The sequence below is a fragment of the Colletes latitarsis genome, chromosome 8 (assembly GCF_051014445.1).
Source record: "Colletes latitarsis isolate SP2378_abdomen chromosome 8, iyColLati1, whole genome shotgun sequence".
NCBI classification, from domain to species: Eukaryota; Metazoa; Arthropoda; class Insecta; order Hymenoptera; family Colletidae; genus Colletes; species Colletes latitarsis.
In genome coordinates this window covers 23,108,776-23,131,813 of record NC_135141.1, presented here as the reverse complement: position 1 = coordinate 23,131,813, position 23,038 = coordinate 23,108,776, and the positions used below count along the sequence as shown (strand labels likewise).

Genomic DNA, 23,038 nt, shown 5'->3' with positions numbered 1-23,038 from the left:
AACGCGGAAGGTCTTCTTTACTAGCGAGCGAGTTCTATCGTGAGGGAGTTATCCTTTGAATAAACATGCGAATGAATTTGCATTAATTCGTGATCCGGCGCCGCCGAGAATTCCGCTCGAGCAAGGAACGACGAGTTTTTAATCGAATAATCACCCGCGGGATTCAAAACGCGACACAGTTGACGATTCGTCAAAATTAATCGCGTTTCATTTGGAATTCTTCAACAAGTTAACGATACACTATTTGAACAATTACTTATGACTCGAGGCAAAAGTTACGCATCGTCAGCTGTCGCGCGAACTTTGCCCCCGATGTGCCTACGGAACAGCGGTTCTGTCACTTGGAACGAGAAAACTTTGAAAGTTTTCCCGAAAGACTACCAAGAAATCTCGTTTCGGTCCGAAGGTTAGGGTCAGCCAGTTTGCCATCCCATCTGTTTTCCGTGTGATTCCGGGCAACGAACCGTGGATAAATCAGGATTCGAAGAGTTGGTTTCGTTAATGGTATTCGATTCGAATTATTATGGATAATCAGATTGGTTTCGACGAAGAAAACAGATAGAGTGGGTTGCCTCCAATTCGATGTTTACCTGCAGACGAGCGGGAAAGTCTAGCGAATATTGAAGAACAGTTGGAAGAGAGCGGATGATCCCTGTAGATCGTGCAACGCGAAGCAGAGATATTGAACACGGACGAAAAGCACGCTTAGCTCGTTTCGATCCACCGTGGACCGTAATACGGAGCGGGAAGCAAAGAAAGGGGTTAAACTGCACGCCGATGCAAAGAGTCCCGGAGGAATCCGATATTCCAAAACAACGGGGGTCAGCAAAAGCTCCACGCGATTCCTCCAAGCGCCGAAAGCGTTTGGGAGATGAAAGTCGCAAAAAGAATAGAAGAAAGGTACAGAAAAGGCAAGAAAGATAAGATAACAATCCCCGATGGAACCTTGGGATGCGAGTTTAAGGGTGGAAATACAGTGTATACCCTGAGCGTTATCGCGTGATTCGAACGAAATTTAGTTTCCAATTGATTTATTTACTTTAACGATCGTTACAGAAGCGAAACAATCAATCGGGGAGAAACGATTGAAGTCGGAAAATAATTTAAAGCGAAAATTTTGATAGGTGTCTTACGAGACGTTTAACGAGAAAAACAAAAGGAAAACATCGGTGATCGATCGATCGTAGGAAAGAGATCGGCTCGCGGAGTCGATCGCGAGGTAATTGGAGGACATTAAAGCAAAACGCGGGCCGATAAGGGGAGGCTGTACGAGCGGAGGATTTGTCAGAGTCGAGTAGAAGGGAAAACACGATATCGGGCATAGAAAAGGATGGATCCGCCCTGACGCGGTTTAGTCCTCGAGTTACCGCTGCCGCACCCTCTTGGACCTGACATGCGCCATGACCCGCATATAGGTATCCATAGGTGGGTTTCCACCGTCTACTCCGCGCTCTTTCCCTCTGTCAGCGTGGCGGAGCGCGTGGACGAGCGACACGCGCGTTCTGCCGGAAGATACGACCAGGCTTTCACCCTCCCCCGCCCCTTATTAGCCGTACACCCGGCACAATGAACGGGGAGGGCCAATCCATTGTGCGACGCAGCACACTCCTCCGCTAAGTCACGGATAAGTCCAATCGGAATTCGTTGATGAAACATAGCTCGTTCGAGCACCGGATATATTAAATTTCGCGGTAAAGGGCTCGCAAACGGATTTGCCGCGTGCACCAGCCTTTTAGATCTTCGATCGATCCTGTATTCGACTCGATTGAGCTGAAACCGGAGAGTTAGACCTCTTTAGGGACTGCAGTGCACCGTTCGAGCATTCAGACGCTCGTTATATTCTGTTGTACAATTAATCGTACTGCGCTAAAAGCCCCCATCGCGCAGTTATCTTCCACGACTCTTGCATCAACAAAATAATTCGTGCCTGAGGAGATTAATCTACGTTTGTGTCACATTTATTAGTTATAATTAGACACGGCGAGCGTAATGTCGTGGACGCTAAGTGGTTTCGCGGAAGCGTCCTAAGGAGACGACGACTGGCAACTATTTCAAAGGTTAATTGGTTACAGTATATTCGTCGAAAGTCTCTCGAGACAGCATCCAAAATTGATTTACTACGACGGAAGACGATCCAGCAACGTTTGATATTTAGATCTGGAATCGTAATGGAAGGATGCACGCATACACGCTATGGATCGCTTTGAAAAATGTTCCCCAGTTGTTTTCACAGAAAATGGAATTACAAAAAACGTGAAAGTTTTAGCTTTCATCTCTGCTCCCACTGTGCGTCGCTTTTTTTGTGATAGCTGACATATTTACACGATAAATTTTTAGGCTACGTGCACGATTTTTATCTCCTGCGCGCTGCAGAGTGTCCCTCTTTTTTAATGCAAATCGGACAGGGACGCGTCGATTTCTCTCGGTTTCCAAACTGGAGGGGTATTTACGAAGGGTGCATTTTTACAATAAAATTCATAGCCAAGGGACGCGCCCCGCACGGTCTCTGAATTCTCGAAGCTGGAACGCGAGGGCGCGTCCTTTTCTAATTCAAATCGTATACGATCGATTTTTCGGTTCACGATTTTCAGTCGGAACGAAGCGACGACGTACTCGATTTTTCAGTTCTTGGTTATCTGGTCTTGCCGATATCGTATTCTTCCATGGTTTCATTTTCATCAAAGGGTATGTTCGCGATACAATTTTATTCGAATCTATTCGAGACGATCCCGGGGATCAGAATATAGCGAAAACCGTACACGTTCCGAGAAAGAAATTAGGATGACGAAATAGTATGGAAGCGGAGGGCGAAGGAACTGGACAAAGTAGAGAGCACAAATAACAGATATAGCAAATATATTATAGTAACAGTATAGTAAGAAATTCCAAACGGAGAGGATCGATCGGTTCGTTTTACAACACGTCCCGCCGGTTGACGCGAACAATCGAAATTATCTCGCACATGCACTTGCCATGCCATTGTGCGAAAGTCCTACGACAAAAGGGATCTGTTCGCGCTCGAACAGATTCGAGTTGCTTTGCGATTAGAGTGGCTCTTACAACGACGATTCACAGTTGTCCATTGGCACGGTTGGTATGAACGAACCACGCACAATAATCTCAAAAGTCAAAGGCCACGACGGACGGACAACCTGTTGGGAATACTTTTCCCACTCCTTTCGAATAGAATTGACGGGAAGAGGCTCTTCGTACGAGTGCTTAACTTTGTAGACTTCCAGTGCTTTTCAAGTTCCTTTGCACCGTTATTGCTGTACTTAACAATACGCGCAAACGGAAAACGGGGATTCGAATGTTTTCATACGAGCCTTTGCTTCCGAGAAAACGAATCTCGAAAATTGTCGGAGAACGCGTTCGATTCGATTCGACTTGGGTAGCGCGTCCGACCATTGCTTTATGTTTCTACTAGCTTCGACGCTTGTAAACATTTATTATTCATATTAGAAGGTACCAAAACAGTCAGATAAAGATTTACAAAGAACCGAATAGTACAGTTTTATAGTATTTGTAATCATCTATCTAAAAGACCGTGAATGTTAAGCGGTCGATGTTAAAAAATATCAATGCAAGTAGTAATGGTACACGATAAGTCAGACGCGCCCGCCAAGTCTTACTCGAGGTATCGTGTGATTCAGAAATTTCTTGCTGCGCAATTAACCGTTCTTCGAACTTTTAAAGGAAGACGTGCATCACTTAAGGCTTCAATTTCCAATTTATAAAACGCAGGAAACGAAATAGAATATAGCAATTGCGAAAGTAATAGTGGCTGCGAATCGAATGTACTGTTTCGTTGCAATTTCAACGGTATTAAATTTTCCATTGGACGTAAATCAATTTACGTCTTTCTCTAGCCGTAACTCCTCGCAACAAAATGGAGAAAAACGAAGAAAATTTTTCCGTTGGCGCGCGAATTTGTCGCGTTTTACGGGCTTTCGACGCGCAACCGCAGCCAACGGCGAAATTCGGTTGGTGGTTCGGGTGCGTGTAACTCGCTCGTAAAACGTATTACGCCCGTAACACACAGTGTCGCGACGAAACTCGCGGAATTCATCGTCGAAACTTAATCGACCAACAAATCGGAAGCTGTTCGGAGACCGTGGCAGAATTAGCTCGAGTGGTAGGGTAGGACTCATACACTCGGCGTTAATTCTGCTACAGTTTCCTCGATGTGATCTAGGTACTACAGAATTTACGTTTCCTGTAAATCTGAAATAATTGACAGGAAAACAGTCAACTCTTTGATTGCGTACATGTTGTAGGCAGAAGGAGCTGCGTTTTACCTGAAAAATTCTGCTAGAAACAAGACACGTTCGTGACTTTGTTATTGCAACCGATAGTATAGGATAAATTAAGAGCAAGCAATATAAGTTTGATCGGTTATATAAAATACTGGAATTTATTTATACTTCTGAATGTTGTTTCGGTATCGAATTCTTCGAGAGTGTTTCAAGTTTATTCGAGAGTTCTGGTTAATACGAAACGGTAAGAATTTCCGATATTTCGTTCGCTTCGGACTGTTTATAAATACGCGTTCCTTCGAAGCAGACTAATCGTAAATCGCAGAACAAGGATGCTACTTTATGACGATTCAATTTTACAAGTGTTTCGAGGCTCGGGTATGGGGGATGGAAGAAAACACATTAAAATCGATCGTGTATTCAGAAGCACCGTAATTGGAGCAGCGAAGTTACCCCGATGGCAAGACCAAATTCAACGGAACTTGTGCCGTGAGTTTCAGCGAATCTATATGCGATTACACGGTGCTCGCGACGATGCGGTTTGTACGAGTTGTTCGAGCAAATATTCCGATCGCGAACTCGCATTTAAAGCACCAGCATTCTCGGACGAAGGTGGGCTGACTCGTATTTAAAACACCCGCATTAAATTCTGCGGCAGAAACAATGGAAGCAGCGAACAGAGATGGACAAAATGCACTCGTGTCTTTCAATGGAGACCGATGTATTCAAAAGTCGTTTCTGTTGCAGCTAAAAGCTATGGTTCTCAGCGAACGAACGTTCAACGGACTGGATGGTTGGGCGAAGGGTTAACATTTCGGCTTGTTAAGAGTAGATGTTTTCTCCTTTGTCTGGAAGAACAATGTTTGATTCGTTTTTCGTCCACCGTCAGGGTCCCACGTGTGCATTGCACAGCACCGTTGCAACGTCGAGCATAAAACAGGGAGAAAAAGAGGGAAAACGCTCGAGGGTCGAGTAACACCGACGGAATATTACCGGGTTATTTTCCGTTTGTCGCGAGGACTACAGCAAAACGAATGTATTTCTCGCACTCGACGGTTGGTTTCGAGTTCGTACAGAGCTTTTTTGAACTCGCGAACGATTCAGGGAATGATTATTACGTTCCAGCGGGAAAGTGTTCCGCGTTTTCGCTGTTCGAGCGATCGTAATCGAAACTGTTGCGATCGGAGAATATTCCGAACGATGTTCCGGCTGTTTTCTTGCTTGGGAATTTTATTGTGCGCGTGAAACTTTTATTCTTTCCGGAGCTTACAATGCGAGAATTTTTCTTAAAAGTGCTTTGTTCGCTCTTGTTGGACCATTCGTCTAAATAATAGCAAAGCGTCCCAAGTTTTAATGTCCAGAATTTGCCAGTATATCCTATAGAACTAAATAAGAAACATATTATATAAACATAGGTCGTTTAAAGCAGGAATTGAGCTCCAGAATTACATAAAATATCACAAATAATATTGTAATACTTACTTTACAAGTAAAGTAACTTCAAATCCGAAATTTCGAACTCCAATTACAAAACACTAACGTGAACTTCTATACGCGTTCCATCCCCATTACTGATAATCGTTTCACGCGATGGCAATTATCAGCGAAAGCACTTCCATTGCCGTCTAAGTTGAATTTCGTGCAATTACCGGATTTCGTCTTAGCCGGTAAGTAGTCCTTGAGTAATCCAGCCTTCGTGGCGGGTTGGCAAAACTGATAGCGTCCCTCTTCGCAAAAATGTTCCTAGCTTTCTGGATTCATTTGTCGCCGGACGACAGGAAGCACTAAGCTCTCACCAATTGGAGAATTAAATTATTCCTGGCGACTGGGGAAACGCTCGTTCCAAAGTAGCTCGGTATTTCCAGGCTAAATAATACTTTCGAACAAAATTCATCTCCGAACGAACTGTCGCCGAAAGGAGACCTCTTTGTATTGCGTTCCGGAAACGCTTGCCGACGATCAGGAACAACGATTAATTATTCCGCGTTCGCTGCAGTCGCGTCAGCTGCGACTCCTTTTGCTCTGATAAGAAACGCTCGGTAGTTTGAAGTCGTCAACTTTCGTTCCTCTCAGTCTCGGATCTAGCCACCGAAAAGCGTTTAAGAAATTATGAACTTGGATCGTTTGTAATCTTCAAATTTGTTCCATTAGGCGAACACAGAGGAAAGGATCGAAAATTGAATCATAAAATTGATTCCGTGCTATTGATTCTCCGTTAGTTGACATTCACGACACGTCGATAACCTTTTATTTATAATTCATGCATGGGAACTGAAAACAACAATTTGTTAAAATTACAAATTAAGCCAAGTAAATTGAACGCTCATCGATATGGTGGAATATTTTAATTTGAAAGATACCTTCCATCTTATCGCTATGGGAGAATGCTTGTGATTTTCGAATGATGCCGATGACACAGAGTTTTCAGTATCTATCGACCGAGTAAAATTTTGCAGAGGCCAGAAGCCACGTTTAACAATGGCAGATGTAATCCTGTTATAGCAGCTCGCCCCCTCATATCCACTGATTTACTACTTTTTGCGTCGGGTGTGTTTTGTGATAACGCATACAGTGAACGATACCGAAGGTAGGACATATGGCCCGTATCGTGGTTCATTCCTATAATTAAATGACATAATTAAATACACACGTAGGTCGCAGAATATTCAAAATCGATTTTAGTTTAGGGTTAAATATCCCTACAGTAAAATCTAAGATCTCGCTCCAAAAAGTGTCCGCATTTACGTGAAACGATCCTCAAGGGTTTATGGCAGCTCTCTAACAAGCAACTTTCGTCACAGTTCTCTTTCGACCCCCGAAAGAGTACGGAAGCAACGAGGAAATACTTCGAGGGCCTAATAAAATGTGTTACGAGACGTTGCGCAATTATTTCTACGGTAGAAAGTTATTACGGGCAAGTTTATCAGAAGTACTTTCCACGGAGATCGTGTTACTCTTGGTAGCAAGTAGCGGAGACGCTGTTCTCCATTACGCAAAAACGTTTTACCTTCTAAGAATGGTACGACTCTTTTATTCTCCCCTTTTCATTTTCGCGATTCACGCCCGTAATTGGCGAGAATCGCGCAGCCACGGAGTTTACATGCAATAAGAGGATTACCGGCTTTGCTCGTATAATGGCAATTTTGAATTTTCTTCCCGCGGCAGGGTAGCGGAATCCTCCTATCTGTTCTCATCGCGGCGTGACGCAGGAAACGAATTACTCGCTCGGGTCAATCTGCGCGAGCCTTAACGAAGGAAAATACGGAAAAATTACGGTCGGCCAGAGTCGCGGCCGGTGTGATACCTACGAGGATATTCAAAGGGTAGGAATAGATGGCTGCGGGATAAATGACGGCTGAAAAACAAACGTTCGAAAAATATTTAATAGGAAAATTGTCTAGCTCGTGCATCGCGATGAAAACTTCCAAGTATTTCCCACTCTCAAAAGCGTCGTTTGTTCGTTGAAGGCAAAAGAGAGAAATCGAATAAAGCGTGCGTCCGATAGTTTTGCGTTAGAAGAAAAGAAAAATGCGATCAAACGCAGCCCATAGAGAGAACTGTCGAACGCTTTGTCTCTAGCGTCCACACCGAAACAGAAAAACAAGCATGAAAAGCAGCAGCAAGTCTCTCTTTTCCGTCAAATTTTCCACTCTGTCAAAAAAAGAAAACAATGTCAATCACGGAACCGTGTGGTTTAGGATCCATCGACAACGACATCCCACCCGTTCTGCCATTTACTTGAAGAAACTTATTTCTATCTTGGTCCGCAGAATATTCAGCGACATTCAAATCAGTCGTTTGTATAACGACCACACGATCCAAAGATACAACGGAGGTCTACGTGCCCGCGACATCTTTTCCATTCTTATTCACCGACGCATACAAAATCTCTGATAGGATCTTGAAAATGTCTATCTCGGGGGATCCTCGAGATCGGATTCCGCTGCAGTGCGTGCACACGTTCCCCGGATTTTCAGCGATTCTCTATAGAAATGTCATGCGAAACGTACGTATTTGCGACAAGAAATCCACAGAACAGCCGTAACAATCGTGGATTCTTGTGATTGACGTCTACTTTGTGGCTTTGAAGTTTAGCATCGATCAAATCGAGTTTAACGCGAAGGAGTTCCCAGCGTTTCTTGTTCAGTCGCGCAAAATAGTTGCAGCGATTTATCCGAAATCTGGTGAAAATTAATTCCAAACAATTTACAAGCAACCGTACACGATTCTATTGGAAAATGATCGTGGTTGGCGGGTGTACAGTAACGATTGAAGTTAACTCGAAACATCTGCGACCCCTTCGTCAACTAACGCATTCGAATTCGACGCGAAATAGTTGCCATCGATTCAAATACGGTTACGATTACGTCCGTGTTTGGGTTTCATTTGCTTTCGGACAGTCCTGTTCGAATCGATGCAAAGTAGATTCGACCGAATTGTGACTAGACGCGTGTAAATTCCGTGTCGAATGGTGGCGATCGCTTTCGAGTCAGGCGCAAAGTAGTCGCCTCGTTGTTAACTTCTTAATGATAATGGTGCTTCTAAACTATCTATTCCTCTCACGAAACGATAAAATGCAAATAACAAAAAACTGTATCGTGTAAACGGTTTGTAACAGCGTTTGCTTTCGGACGATTTAGGCTGCCTATGGTTAGATGGGCGTAACTTACATGAAGTTACTAGAGACGTGAGTAAATTCGGTTAGAAGCAGATACCGTTGTTGTGCGAACGGGCGTCAAATTCGGAGCAAGTAGTTCGAGTTCGTACGTGGACAGCCGGACCTAACTGTTGCGCGACGTAGTTCCGCTGGTCTAGTCGGATTCAAACTCGACGCAAAGTAGTTACAGTCGCATCTTGGAGGGTCGCGCAGTAGTTCACGGTGAAAAGTAGTACATAGTTGGGGTTAGTAGTCGGTCAGACCACGCGCTCGAGATCGGGAAGAAAAAGTAGTTGCAGTCAGCTCTTAATCGGCCGCGCGTTTATAACGGACGGAGTTGGATGCAAAGTAGTTTGTGGCGGTAAATCTCGGCCGCGATGGGAGGAAAGTTCAATTGCAAGTAATCTTGGTCATTCCGATGTCAGACCACGGTGTTGGAGCACAATTGGAAGCACAGTGGTTGCAGCTGCTTCCCATTCGATTTCGATTCGACCGGAGCCACCGCCTCTATCTCCACTACTCGACCACTCCAGCCCACTTGGGATACCTGGAGTGCTCGACGGTCCGACGAAGCTGATCTTGTTCGCGTCCGGTAGTTGGAGAACTACCGATCCAGTCTCCCCTTCAAATCACAGCCACGCGAACAACTTCGAAAACAACGAGTCAGAACTTAGAAAAAATGATTTTTAAAATACGTCAGGATTTAAAAAATCACATAACACGTTAATCCAACGTGCTAGAAGAAAATAGCTGGTTTTTACGCGCGCCGTTAGGACGATGCTCAGGATCGGATAGATATAAACTGGAACGATTGTATATCTCGTGGAAGGAGCCCGGCGAGCGTCGGCTGCCGTTGTAGCGAATCGAATCATCGTTCTAGCGGCGTGCTTTACGATGACTGTAACTTTATAAATTGTCCTCTCGGAATGATCCTCGTTCGTTACTCGCTCAAGCGGTTGGCTTTGCGCTACGATACAACGTAAGAGCCGTTGTGAAGGATGCAGAAAAACTGTCCATCCTCGGACCGATGGTTACCATGACACGAAGCATCGACTTGGCGTAGCTTGAACCAAGGATCGATACTGGAGGACTTGCTCTTCTCGCGTGTCCTTCGTTTTTCCTAGCCGACCGAAAATCTCCTGCGACTTGGACGCCTTGGCCAACGAATTTTCTCGAAATCCGCCGGAAGACGTTGGACGAATGATTTTCCTTCGATCTAGTCCGATCGGGCGCTCTCATTCTTCCGTGTTTGCCAAACTTCTTCAAAATTGTTCACGGTTATGATTCGCGATTCTCCCTCGGTCGACGGACTCTGCGACCCGCCATCAATTTCCTGAATGTATATCGCGTCGATCGTCCGCGAAAGGAAACGCATAAAGAATCGCAGCGTGAATATTGAAAGGGGGTCTGGTTTTACGGCGCTTTTAGAGCTCCGTACGGGACGCGCAACCGAGAAATTGGTTGAATGAATGTCGTCCCTTGTCACGGACGCGCGACCAACCAAATGCGGCGATCATTATTCTCGACGTTCGTTCGTCCGTATCTATCTTTCAGGACAAAAGAATTTTCGGAATTTTTAGTAACGCGATCGTTGCTGGTATCTATACAATTCGAAGATATTGGAAAATGTCCCATTTTCATAGTTTCGAGATAGCGAGTGCTATGCATGGAAATGTGAATCGAAAAATGCGTACTATGGTGGCTGGACGGGGCAGACGAATGAACATAGAAAAGAAGTATCTTCCGTGGAAAAACGGCCCCCGTTCGAGCATAAAATTGTAATTTCTGAACGCGTTTCGGTGGCTGGAAGCACGAGCCTAGTTTTCAGCGTCGCGAGGAACGTGTTCAGGTTGGAGACCAGCTGCAGCAAAGAATTTAAAAACTCATCTCCGAAGAACCATCTTACACGCTCTTTACATCATTATCTTGTGATAAAAGAGAGGAACCCGTGAGCTCGGATTTTCTGGTAACACTGTGAGAACTAGGAAACGAACTTCTCTCTGGCAAAACCCTCTTCCGCTGAAGAGTATCTTCTAGGAAAAATTCATTATACGCTCTACTGTTTTGTTTTGCATTTTAGTCAACGACGCGGCGTCTCGTTATTTCTATAATATACAAACGAAGTTGCGTATCAAGCGCAAGAGAAGTAGACTTATCGTAACGACGGCAAATATCTCAGTTTATCCGTGTTACCTGAAAGATGGGAAAATGTAATCCAACAAACTGTACGATATATTGTCGATTGAAATTTTTGTTTTCTGAAAGAGTGACTTTGGTCTGTTCTACATATATTTGAGAAGCTGACGTTAAACGGAACACCCAGTACACGACAAGACGAACAAGCAACCTGTTACGCTCGAACAAGATTGAACTATCCTCTGAACAAGCGTGATACCCGACCCGCGTTTCTGGAACAAAGGAATCTCTCGTTCCTTCGAAGAAGCTTTATTTAACTACCGTCCAACTTCGAACAGTTAGACTCTCGCTCACAGATAAAGAACAGAAGGGGAAATTAGTTGATTTCCACCAAGGGAACGTTAATGATAAAATTTCAAAGGGACCATTTAAATAAATTGTTCCTTTGGTTATTATCGGTAACGTGTTACGAGTATTTATTAAACTATGCGGAGCAATTTAATTTCAGATACTTTAATTACGTAGCGACGTTTCCACTTTGATTACAGGAATTATCTAAAGACGGAATAAATTGGAATTGTTTGAGCTCCATTGGATACAAAATATTTTCCTTTCTTTTGTCTATTTACATCGAGACTTCTGAAACGATGCATCAAAGCAAAAAGGGCATCCGACGCATTTCGAGAGGACCTTATTTAAACGCAAAAGCCATTGAATTTTTCTTGAATTTTCATTGAATGTCTATAAAATATCGCTACGTCGTTCTTTGTGGTTAATGGCAAAAGTTGTCGCGAACACGCTTTGTTACCACATTCCGCCTACGCAAGCCTGTTATCGCGAATTCGCGTAGCACGTAAGTGAGAGGTTCTTATTGTTATTACGCGCGAAACCGGTAACTGCATCCGCTGCAATGCATTTTTCTTTGAATGAATATCGACGACCGCATATTTTCGGTGGCCATCCTCACCACCCTATATCATCTTACGTTTTATTCCCATCATAAATCCGCCCCTCCACTCTTCGGAGCATCCACGATTCTTTGCAATAAAGAAAGAGGAGAGCCATTTTTATTCGAGCCAACCCTCTAGAGAATCCCCGTCGGCGACGTTACCATAAAAACGTTGCCGACGTCAGGTAATTATTTTTAACGCTGATGGTATTTTGGGAATTTCATCGTTCAAGCCGTACCGGTAAGACAACGGTATATATATTTGTTCTTCTTCTGTATCTTTTTTCCAGCTCGTTGCGAACAACCCGAAAGCACGAAGGGAGTGAGCTATCGTCGAAAGTTAACGCCAGACTCGACGCGAAAGAGGGTTTCGGGAGAGCAACCGAATCGAGAGCTCCTTGCCACTCCACGGACCGGAAATATTAGACCAACCAGTAAGAAATACTGTTTTCCTTTTTATCTTCCGGGAAAAAGCAACTGACATCTTCCCTTGATTTCCTCTCTGTTTTTGTTGATCGAGTGGTTACGCAAGAACGGTATAAATAAGATCCACGAATCCTGAAATTTGAGATACAAAACACTGAAAAATAGTAAGGATCGTAAACTCTTGCTAAATAAATAAATTTCCCATGCGGGGAAACATTGTTCGATGACATAATTTCTTTTATCAGCTCATAGTGCGAGCGCAATATAGTTGCACTTTACTTATATCGAGGTGGTAAGGTATCATCGCTGAAAAGTTTATAGTTTACGAGATACTTCATATTTTACGTTTATATTCGATAGCTCGATCTTCGAGTCGGAATTGTATTCGCTAAAAAAAGTGCATATTGCATCGATCAACGTTCTTATTTCCAATAAATTCCAATCGCGGTGGGGGTAATTTCGTTTCCGTAATTCGCAAATGACTTTAGCTGAGAGTCAGTCGTACAAAGGTGGTCGTTGGAAGAAGCTCGCGTTTTTTTCTGTCGAGGCTCACGGTCGTCGAACAACAAGCAATGGGTTGGCAATAACGTCGCCTAATGTTAAGTATCTACGCCGTAATCGACCGTACGACCAGGCCACGAGGGCTTTTGGACGTCGTGACGCAAGACGTTAAGGGCGGCAACAATAACCGTAAGGTTGCCTCATAAATTTAGCTTCGGGAATTAAATTGTGCCGGCTTAATTCCTGTCCTCTCGTTCGCTGTCCTCTCCTTCCACGTGCCCCTCCCCCTCACGCTCCTGGACGCCTCTTATTTTCGCCCATCTTCTGTTTATACGACCCGTCGAAGCGTCTACGTGACGAAGAACAACTTAACAGAGACCTTTCAGGATCGCGAACGTCCTCGAATCTTTCTCCCCCTAAGCTCGCGCTACCGATCTCTCGATCGATGCCGTGAAATATGAAATTTCACCGTTTCAGCGTTTCCTGCGACGAACATCTTCGATTATGTAAACGCACAGGCGTGTCGCGTTAGGGGCCAGTAGTTATACAGGACACAGTGTCGCGAATCGTTAAACGCTTTTAACGACTGGGGCGTGAATTATTGGATTATACGTCGAACACATCCTGCGAACGCGTTCTCGTGATTTTCTGGTTTCCGCTCGTCGGTCGTATAGATGTAAAATCGACAGCTGATAATGTCAGGCGCAGCACGGTCTCCATCGCTGTCAGTAATTTCTTGTATTAGCGCCGCTCCTAACAAGAACGACACGAATTTGAAAAAATACTTTCCGACGTTTCTTCTCGTCTGTAAGCTCTTATTATACTCTCGTTCATTATTCAGTTTCAGATTAGTCGTTTGCCTAGTTTTTCGTTAGATCGTGCGTACATATTTAGTCAACATCATTTCCGTTGATATTTAACTAGATTTCGTATTCATAGATACTGAAATATAAGTGGCAGATATTTGAAAATTCTAAACGTGCGTCCGTATGACTAGCAGCGGGAATGAAAAGGTTAACATTTGATGGATTCTTGGAATACTTAAAGCGTCTGCAGAAGCGACGAGCTGCATTTCTCCCGCGAGGAACGCAAATCACGCGACGCGTGTACGTCGTCATGGCGAAGGGTCTCTTTTCGACGCTAGTAAGTCATTGGCTTCGCCATCGCAATAAATTCTCGCTCACGAATAATGAACAGCGTTATACGGTGCCCTTCGTTTCGTGCGTTCGTTCCTTTCTTTTATGCAGGAGCGTGCTACGCAATCAGTCGTCGCTTCGGAGTCTTTGCAACGATTTTCCCGACAAATTGCGCAACCCTGAAAACATGGCTTTTCGTCGACAACACGAAGGCAACGAAGACCCTCTGTGTTACGCACAGAGATTTATTAATGACGCCAAAAGCGACAAAGAACGGAAAACCGATACTTTTTGAGTAAATATGAACGCGTGCTCGATTGCAAAAAGTGAACCGGAAGAGCGCTCGGTGAATAATAAAATGACGTTTAAGCCGATTCCTTTGAAACGATTCCCTCTGTCCGAAATGGTTGAGCGAGTGAAATCGGAGCACGAAAAGAACACGAATATTTGATTGACTTTGGATTTATGACCACTTTTGTAGGGCATTCTATCGGCGAGTTTCAACGCTGATTTAGAACCGCTATGATAATTGCATTCTTGAAAGATAAATTTTATGTTGGAGAATTAAAAGTTTATTCTGCAGACCGTCGACGTCAAAGCGTATTATTTTTAAAGAATAATTATCACGAGTAATTCTCATTAGTCCAGATAAGGAACGCGGGACGGTAAAAGGAGCGAAAACAGCCGAACGAGTGGTAACGAAACACTTTGGTGAAAATCTCGGCGCGCGCGCGAAGCGATATGACTGCGTTATTAAAAAATTTTCCCTGGTCTTTTTTCTCGCCGGGAATGCAATAACGGTATTCGGTATTATTCTCGCTACGGTATCGGGACGGCTGATACGATTGAAAGGAGGAAAATAAAGGAAGAAATATTGCAAGGCGAACGGGGGAGCGTGAGTCGCACTCGCTCGGACTTGGTTCTCGCGGCGGCCGCTTTTTCCTGATCGATGATGCCGTCTGCCCTCGGGCACACGCACGACCATCGTTTCTATATCGAGGAGAAACTCCTCGAACTCAGTTACGGGCCTCCTTTGGATTCTACTTCCAATATGCTGGACATTGCGAGTCAAGAAGACGACACCGACCTAACACGTACCGCGAAACTTTCTAAACAGATCAAGGTTTTCTTCTTTGCTCTGTCGTTGCTTTTTGCCCACTTTGTTTTCTTAAGCCACCGTTACAGAAATAGTATGCAAAAGATATGCAACGAAATATTAACGAACATGTGTACGATACAGTCTATACATTTCTTAGCATATTTAACCCCTTTCCGTATTTTAACGAGTCTGACTCGTGGTGAAAATTTTGGCTCAAACATGAATATCACGAGCCAGACTCGCGAACAGAAAGTCGTCCCAAAATTAACATCACGAGCTAGGCACGTGGATAGCAAATCACGACCGTGATTGAGTTTTAGTTGGCGTTAGTGCGCCACAAGAGTTGGTCACGATTCTTATAATCTCTGTTACAAAGTAGTTTAGTCTGGTCTGTTCATCGTGCGTTGACGTCTACCGTTTCAGTCTGGGTTTCGTCGAGCTAAATGCTACGGGAAGGGGTTAATCTCAGCGCCGCGAGACAAATTTTTAAATAATTAAAAGTGGATAAAAGTTTCGAGAAAGGATTTAAATATAAGTTCTTCCATGGCAAACTCAGACAAACACAGGGTATCTAGTTTCCTCTTCGCAAAGAATCCTAGTTTGTTTTAATTATATGGCGACGTGCAGTTTCATTTTTCAAAGGACGTTTACAGCTTTCAAGTTTGCAAACGAAAAAACTGAGAATAGTCTGATTGCGAACCTGGTACAAGAAAATCTCGTTTAGATTCTCTATTAAACATCTTCAATGAGTGCGCTGATGTTGCATATAAGGTAATAAGTGTTCGTGAGTTCGCATAAATTAGCTACGGTCTCCTTTAATTGCTAGGATACGAAAAAATCTTTTATATATAGTGTTTCGGATATTAGCAGCCAAGCGTTAAATAAGCATTTTTTTTAAAGACAAAGAAAGTATATAATTAAATGTGCTTATAGTATCTTACCAAGTTATAAAAAAATACATTATCCTCAACACGCTGTCCTCGGGTTATTCAAAATATTTCTTGAAATATCTTTCGTATCAAGTTTAAAAGAAACCACCAAATTTGTAGGACTCGCGGAGAAATTCAAACCACTTAGGTCCATTCTTTCGACCTTGTAGGTCCTCTTTCGCCGAGGACGAGCACGCAAACCCTTATCAAGGACCCTCGTCTTGTCCAGCAATTTTGTCAGACATTTCTCGCGTGTGAGTCTCTATATTCTTCTACGACAGATACCAGCCGAAAGCATTGTACGTCTCCAGAATTAAGAATCTTCAAGAAACTATGGAACATTGTTTGCGCCAAAAATTTTAATCACGTTAATTATTAGCGTCGTCGTTGGTGTTGTTGTCGATTATCTTCGAATGTGATCCTTTCCTTCTATCCAGAGTAACGGTCATTATGAGCTAGCAGGAAATGTGCACCGTGGCTTTATTGTCGGCGTGTGCTGTACACAGGCACTTTCAGATAAGAGAGTTTCCAGGAGGTCGTTGTCGTCGGTGTCACGTAGTCATCTGGTATTGTAAGAAAATACTTTGCTCGTCCATGTACGAAAATAACGTCCTCCGTGACGGAAACCGTAGAACAGCCTGACCCGATCGCTGCGTGCTCGTATATTTCAGGATAAATCATGGGCATCTTGAGAGAATTCGCTCGCAGACCAACTTTGGCCTCCGGCGACTCATAAATCGTGTCGAGGTGTCGCAAAAATTGAAATATGATTAGAAATGTTGAAATAAGTGATATCTGTTTTGAAGTCGTAAGGATTTATCGATCTCCTTATCGTTTATTTCAACTTCGATCAGAATTTACACCGAATATTTAGCTATTTCGAGGCACCAACGCCAGGAATATTTAAAGAACGCATACGTTTTAATATGCTTCGTAATTATACGGAAAGGAATAACGAGACGCTATCGAAAAATCTATAATGAAGCAGCGAATAATATACAAGTGTGTTTCACAAAATATATGTGCAGTAGGTTTACATTCGAGATCGTACGGTACCCGGCTCTTAATCAAACACTCTGAAATTCAAGAGCACCACACAGAACCAATAATTACGAACGTTGTCGTGGAATGGAAAAGTATTCGTTACTACTCGAACTTTGCATTTGCAACGAGTGCAAAATATAATGCAAGTCCGGTGGTTACGTAACGTGCTTATTAATTGAATCGCATGATTGACGTCGAAGTCGTTTGACGTGACTCCCACGACGTTTTGGAATTATTTACGTCCTGTATTTGGTTTCCTCCCGATGTCTTCACTTTGGGCTCTTTTCCCAGACTCATGTTTCATTCCTTAGTCTTTTATGTCCCGTGGGAGACAAATATGGTGGGAAAAATGAGAGCGAGGAGTGGTCTGGTAGAAGCTATTAGGCGAGACGGTCGATCGGCGTGGGAGAGCCGAGTGCTCTTATTCGAGCAGAATTTGGCTAAAACAGAATCGAAACGACCGAGAGACTCGGATGACGATGTGATTTGGAGGGTAAGTGGTTATAAATCTACGTAACGAACTTCCACTACCGGAATTTGACACATTTATCTGTTGTGCATGTTTGGACATTATTCGAGGGGACTTCTGGAAATAATTTGATAACTAGACCGCGGATTTTTATGCACAACTTCGACGTACATACGTCGTTATTTCGATTTAAGATTTCGAGGCTGTTTCTTTTTCATCGAACAACGCTATTATTATACACGCGCGTCAATCAATGAATCACAGAACGTTCGAGTATCTGGAGTCATCTATAAAATTTTCCTGTTGCAAAGGGTGCAAGTCGAGATAACGAAGTACTCATAAGCTTTGTAGGCGCCCAGAGATCGAAGATCGCGTCCCTTTGAAACAAGGTTACAAATAAACGAGGCTAGCTTTTCTCTTCGGTTGTTTCTTACTTTCGCAACGTTCGCGTCTACGTTCGAGCAGCGTAATTAAGGGGTCTGGAGACAAGTATCGGGGATCGAGCCTCGGGGGAATTAACCAACAGAGGGGCGGTGACCCGACGCTAATTTAAAATTGTCCATGGATGGCGTACAAACGAGACTTTTCATTTTCTTTCGAACAATAACGCACGCTCGAACGCAGTCAAGCATCGACACACGTTTCGTGCACACGATTCGACGGTGTCACGGCTGAGGATCGTGTTTCTGCTGAAATTTCGTTTACAACTTAAAGAGTAGGCGACAGAAGGTCGAAGCGAGCTTGTAAAAAATGATTTGGCCGCAGTCTGTTGTTCGACGTCGCGTCGTAAACTCTCTAAATCGAAAGGAAAACAGAAGTGGTTCGCGGTGACAGTTGCAGGTTCCCCCGTATAAAGCTGTCCTTTGCAGACCAGAGCCAGCTGGCATATTGACATCAACAGGTCCTTTCTGGGTGTGGCCAATCGAAACACACGCCGAAGGCCAGAGTCGTAGGCAGAATTAGCCCCCACGGCTGATAAAGCCAGGCGTGTTCGCACTTTGAAGCGGCGGTGACCGACTTTACGCCACGTTTCACCCTGGGCGACAGTGGAGGAGGGCGGCTACGTCTATTAGTTTCATTACTGCGTTTCACTCGAATTTCCCTCGTGTGACTAGGAAGGAAGGGTTTGCCACGGAAACACACGGCCTTTCAGTCTGTCCCTTTGTCCTTCGACGCCGCCCAATGTTTGTCCTCGCTTTGTTTCTACTCTTGTTTATACTCAATAAACAGTACCTGGGAAATATTCAATTATTTTACGCGACACTTTGACGCGCTCGGGCTTTGACGAAGAACGTTGCAAAAAACCTCTCCGCCCCGGTTCGCACGATTATTTCCACCCGTGTCACGTGTTTGCGCTCAATTAATTAAAGGGCCCGTTAACCGGGCGAGAATCTGTTTTTTTCGGCAGACAGTCAGAGAAATTCACGCTCGACGTTTGTATTCCAACAACGGGAAAATGAATAAGATCAGCGTCGAGCCACTATTCTCCTGCATGCTATTTCATTCGCGTCACGCAGAGACGGTTCAATCTCTGGCAAGAAGGGGCTGCGAACCTGGAGGTATGGGTATAACAGCTACGAAACATTAAATATCAGCAAAGAGCAACGCGGGGAACGTTAAATTGCGAACAATCTACCAATGATCGTGCCTCCGTTGCATTCGTCCTGAGATTCTACGCAATATTTCTTTCGTGTCCCTTCTCTGTTCTTATCTGCGTACACTCCACCCCAACTTATCATTTCCGTACCTCGATTTATCTTCCCCTGGCCAATTTAACGTTACTCACGGCTGCGAGAAATTTCAACCTTTCCCCTCCTGTAATTTTATGTGGCTCCCGCGACGTGTGATCTTCCGTTACTTCTCGACTGTAAAGAATCGCTAAAAGCAACTCTAGGATCGATACGATACGTTTAACATTTTGAGAAGCTGCGAAATCCTCTGCATAGATGGGCGATAAAATAATTTAGGCGTAGGCAAACCGTACGCGTCCCTCGGGATGGTTGCGGGCAACGGTTGAGGGTACGAAGTTAACCTGCCTAAAGGTTCGCAAATTAATGAACATAACCGGTCCCAAGTGTGAGCCCCGAGGAACGCCAGAAGTAACATTTATTATGTGAGATAGATAATTGCGCACTTTAACCGATTGAGATTTATTGCTCGTATAATTACGTAACCGCGACAGAAAATTACCAACCCAGCGCAGTTTCTTAGCCAGAATATTACGATTAATCTACCAGGTCGTAAACTATGTTGAACGTAGCTGATAAAGTTTTATTGTTTAACAGTTTGGACGCTACGTTATTCCTCGTAGGATGAATTTACAGTTTCTTTTTTAAGAACCTGAAAAGTGGGGAAAATTGGCGATCGATATCCTTTGCCCTTCGTCTAGTTCAGTGTCTCAGTATTTCGTCTTCCAATAGTTGAAATAGTCTTTGTCGGGAAACAATCGTAGGAATATGGTCGTTTAACTGCCCTGAGTTAAACGTAATGTGTGGGACATTGTCATTAAGCAACTGACAGCCGACTGCCACGAAACGATAACGTCAACCCAAATTGGCTGGTGATTTCCATCGCTTTCTCTCTGTCCAGGTCGTGTGGCAGTACAGCCATCCGACATTCGCCAGCCATGTTGGCGTGCGTTAAATTATTACACTTATTATACGGCGTTGCGTTAACGTGCCATATGGCGGCTCTATCATCATTTCAGCAGACGTATTTGCCCGAGAAAATGATTATCCAGTTTAACGACGACTGTCTGCTTATCGCGTGTCACGCTGCTCGTGTAAATCGCGATTAGTTTTTATCAAGCTAACGGATTCTTTGCATTAACATGAAATTTTAATGTTAAGTCATCTTTTGGACGAACAGGGTGAATATTCCGACGATTATTACAATATTATTCGAATAAAGCGAAAATGACTGTGTAACTGTTGCAGTATGTCCAGCGCAAGCGGTACACGTAATTATATATCATTAAAAATGCAAAAATAATATTCGCATAAAAGCCGTTTCGTTTGAAGAGGGAACTAAATTGTTTTAAAGAGTACTCAGCACGACTCCAATGTGGAATTCATTTTTTTTATTAATCGAATCATACATTTTTATTATACACATTTTATTACGAGAAATAAACTTGGAATTTGGTATCAATATTTACAGAAGCACCTGGCAAACAATCGATTAATTCTGCAGAATAAAAATATGCGGTTTCAATTTAAAAACCGTATATAATATTTTTCTCTGTTATTGTATCTCCCTTTTAACCCTTGTGTCGATAACCGACAAATCGCTAGGTGTCTATGGTTGAATCGGGTTCACCGAACAAAAAGTAAAAAGAAGGACGTATCGTATCTCGGTTACTCTGATCATAGATGACGACGGTGTAATGCGCGATCGTCGCCATTATTTCGTTCGACGAGCATTCGGGTCAACGAGGGCTGAAACGAAGCGAATCGGCGCTGCTGTTTCGGAAATTTTACGAAGGTGTGTCGCGTTTAATCGACGTTGGCGTGTCGACGCGAAAGCAACAAAAGTATCGCCTTTTAACGATCCCGGAGTGTAATTGACGCACATTAAACGTTGTAACGAGCAGGAAAACGCGGTAAGACATTATCGAAATTTTATAGCGACCCTAATCGGTGAACGTCATCGGTATCGACTGCCAGTTTTACGCGATATTCGGCTCTCGTGTCAAATCGTCGAGTCCTCGCCGTTCGCAATTGCATCATCTCTTGCTAAACGCGGTTTCGCTTTCGGCAATAATGGATTGCATCAACCATAAAATCGTTCCACGCGAAATCGGACACCTTTTCGCGTTTCGAATTTTGCTCGAATTGGAATACGTTACAGCTTTCACCGATTTTTCAACGCATGTGAGAGGATTATAACAAGTTTTAAAAATCGTTCTACAGCTCCTTGAAAAATAGTGCTGATACTTTTGTCTGCGATCGTTTATTTTAAAAGCGATGGTATGAGAGTCTGCAGCGCATCTCAATTAAAGTAAAATCCGATTGTATCCCATTTCGCGTTGAATGGTCACTATATAGATTCCAATTGACAAAAATGCTACTCATCCTTTTGTGTTATGCTCTTTGTAAAACTCTTGTTAATACGTGATCCGACGAATATATCGGATGGACTAAATTGTGATTTCCAAACTCTTAACGCATAGATAACATGAATGGATAATGCAAACAGTTTAAATACAATTTAAATAGATGCGTGTCGAATAGCTCGTAGAATATTGGCGTGCAATTTATAGAATGAAACAAACAAATAAATATTATTAGCATCATCGCACGGATTTAACGATATTCCGTGTCCGTGCAAATATTTCTCCTGGAATAATTGAGCAACGGGAATCAACGAAACGGGGAATCGTGTCCGTGCGACAATTTTATTAACCAACCGGTAGAGTGACGCGATTCATATCCACGCGATGACGTCGTTCTTTTTACGTTCCGTCTGTTTCGATGATATATGTAAATTTCGGCGCGATTTAAACCGCCGCTGCAGAACATGAACGTCAACTGGTGGCTGACAGATTAAAAATGATATTGCTCCCGTTTTCTGTCCCTGCGTTTGACGAGCATCAAACTATCGATTCGAGTAGCAAAAAATTGCTTCTCATAAAGGGACGAAGTAGTTTACAGAAATAAAAGTCTTCATATTACGCCCGATGGTTCTGCGTTTATGGCATCAACCATGCGCTTTTCATCTCCTTTCTACAGTTACGTTTCATTTAGTTTAATTCTGCTCGATCCTCGTCAGGATTAAGATCAAAACTCAAAACGTCTTATAACTTTAGAAAAGAGTGTTTCAAAAGATAAAAGATTAAATTTGGAAGATAAATTGTGGGGTACAATTAGAGGTAGCTGAATCGCTTATGGAGCTGCTGGAACAAAATTCTAAAAATGTTTTGAACCGTGAACGTAAATTCGAATAATTACAGCGTGACTCTTATTCCTCTTCCGCGCGAGATTATAGAGAAACTAACGCCCGCCGGAAGATAAATGGAATTCGCGTGTTGCTGGTTGCGCGTTCTTCGAGTACCGTATAGGCGTTCGCTGGCAACCCTTGTAAATCAGCGCCCGGAAACCGGCGACATATTTCATTCCCCAAGTATTTCCAGCGCTTATCGGCACCCGGAAGAATGGTGCAGCGATATCGCAGCTCGAGGGTTACTCGATGGGTTTTCAGACACAGAGAATCTATCACGAACCAATCACTGATTTATCGAGACTCTGTTTACCGTCGCTTTCGAGGCGACTGGAGGGAGAACAAGAAAGCACGAAGATTCCATCGCAAGCTCGCAAAGAAGTACGAGTACAGTTGACCCAACACTAATTGAAATCTTAAATGTCGAGAGATAGTTTAAGAGGAGGTATTTAAAATAAATACAATTTTTTAATCACCCTAATTTGCATCCGTATTTGA

General features: G+C 43.4%; 1 protein-coding gene across 3 annotated transcripts in view; it reads left to right on the top strand.

The window, feature by feature from the left end:
- Positions 1 to 23,038, top strand: part of LOC143344594 (somatostatin receptor type 2) — a 56,438-nt gene that overhangs the window by 5,406 nt on the left and 27,994 nt on the right. For 2 of the 3 annotated variants that reach the window (XM_076770776.1, XM_076770777.1), the window contains exon 2: positions 12,289 to 12,432. The exons of the other annotated variant lie outside the window; for it this stretch is intronic. The gene's annotated coding sequence lies outside the window, so the exon portion shown is untranslated. The remainder of the gene's footprint in view (positions 1 to 12,288; positions 12,433 to 23,038) is intronic. 3 annotated transcript variants of the gene reach the window in all.